At 34.4% G+C, this 2246-nt stretch overlaps 1 protein-coding gene across 6 annotated transcripts in view; it reads left to right on the plus strand.

Moving 5' to 3' along the window:
- The window catches only part of LOC106871529 (dopamine receptor 2), a 797114-nt gene that overhangs the window by 733311 nt on the left and 61557 nt on the right, over positions 1 to 2246 (plus strand). The gene's annotated exons all lie outside the window — the stretch shown is intronic.

The raw sequence follows: 2246 nt of genomic DNA on the forward strand, positions 1-2246 counted from the left end.
ATGAAAAATGCATAGAGAGTGATGAAATAGTGTGTACTTTGCGCGCGCGCGCGCGTGTATACATATATGCATACATACATACATACATACATACATACATACATACATACATATGTACCCTTTTCTTGCGGTTCAATCTAAATTGTAAAAATCAAAGAAATAATTAGATATTGGAGTAAAGATTGTTTGCCAACATAACATGGCAGTCCTGGTTTAGGACGAATATTGCTGTAATTTAGCCCCAAGAGACATCGTCTCCAGCTGGCTATATGACACGAACTGTGTCCTTATATTTTCTAACAAGGGAACCTAGCATCCCCCACTCAGCTCAATCGCAATATCTGTGTATCGCGATTTCCCTTCATCAGCACAGAATAATTGTTTTGAGCTGAGTGAGGGTGCTAGATTCCCTTGTTCAAAAATATATGGACACAGATTGTGTCGTATAGCCAGCTGGAGACGATGTCTCCTGGGCTAAATTACAGCAACATTCGTCTTAAACGAGGACTGATATGTTATGTTGGCAGACAATCTTTACTCCAAAGTACAGTTGGTGAATATCTCTCATGGTGAGATTTAAAAATAGTAATTTTCTAATTAGATATTGTTTCCTGTTTTTAAATGAAAAATTCCTTACAAATCAAGATTTCAAAAATCAACGCCTGAAACCCATCTACGTGATAAAAAACGTATATGCCCCGAAATAAAGTTTCATTTCGTCGTTTTCATTTGTACCGATTAAGATCATTATTTTACAGCTAACATTCTTTTCGCGCTTTTATACAGTATGAACAATGCAGTTTTTACGCCTTAAAAACGAAAATTTAAAGTTTACGTAAAAATATAATTCTACAGAAGAATGTAAAACCTTTAGGAAATTCTAAATGTTATTATAGCAAAATAAAAGTACATTAACAATATTGTATACATTAGAGGTTTTAAACAATTAAATAGGATGCACTCACAACTCTTTCAATCTTCAATATATTCTAGTAAATCGGGAAAATTTTGTTGAGATTTCAATGGAGTTGGATACTTCTTTCGATGATGTGATCGCCACTCAAAATCATTCTGTTCAATGTTACTACTCTTTTAAATATAGAAATATAGTTTGAAAATTTTTTAAAGAGAATTTTCATTTGATTAGTTTGTTATTTTACTCTGAATTCTATTTTTCATCTAAAGAAGAATTAACGTTAGATAATTATTCCTTTCAAGACACGAATCTCATGAAGAAGAATCATAACTATAAACGAAACTCGACTCCCATTTGTAGTCAACCTCCTCAACGCCAAGTTGTTTCTCAAATGTGCAGTTTGTGCTCCACAGAAACATGCCCCTCACAAGGATATCCTTCAAATTACTCATTTTCGCAATAGAAATGTTCAGCCTTTATGCATGCTACTTGAATTTCACCTGTTGTCTGATCTCTTACTTGAATAGATGTTTTACGTCGGGAGTAAGGTTTAGATCTCGTGATTATTCTTTTATTCCATTAGTTGTAATGAGGTCATTGTACATAGCATTTATATAACTTTCACATTTCCACACAAATCATAACCAAGGACGTTATCTAAAATTTGTAATGTGCTAAATACAATATTAATTCGCTTACAGTATTTTTAACATTAACACAAAAATATAAAGAATACCATTCTTTAGATAGGTATTTGGTCACCTATGTTTTTTGTTGGTACGATGAGATACCGGAAATGATTGGCAGTCATGTCCCTTTACTGAGCGTTCATTTGCTGAATGATACACCACCATTAATGTTAACTTGACATCTATACTTCCAGCAAATGAAAAAAAACAAATAATCGCTCCTTCCAAACTTTAAATACTGGTTGAAATTATTCATTTTAGAACTATAACTTTTTAGAGACATATATTCGTCTTGCAAGATTCTTGATATGAAATCGTGTGTTGAAACAGATATTGTTGTATTTGGGGATGGCCATATTGCCAGTTTAGCCAATAACAGTAACTTTAGCAGCAACAAGACAACGACATACGTAGGGGAAACAGCACGGAGCATAGGAGAGCGGGTAAATGACCATTGGAGGGAACTTAAGGAAAAGAAGAGCTCATCGGTTCTGTACCAGCACGCCGAGCAGGAACACGAGGGCTCACTCAACAACATAGAAGTTAAAATCTTGTCCACGCATAGAACAGACGCAACACTTAGACAAATTACAGATGCTACTCACATAATAGAAGATAAACCTAGCCTGAATAGGAAACTG

The sequence above is a fragment of the Octopus bimaculoides genome, chromosome 3 (assembly GCF_001194135.2).
Source record: "Octopus bimaculoides isolate UCB-OBI-ISO-001 chromosome 3, ASM119413v2, whole genome shotgun sequence".
NCBI lineage: Eukaryota > Metazoa > Mollusca > Cephalopoda > Octopoda > Octopodidae > Octopus > Octopus bimaculoides.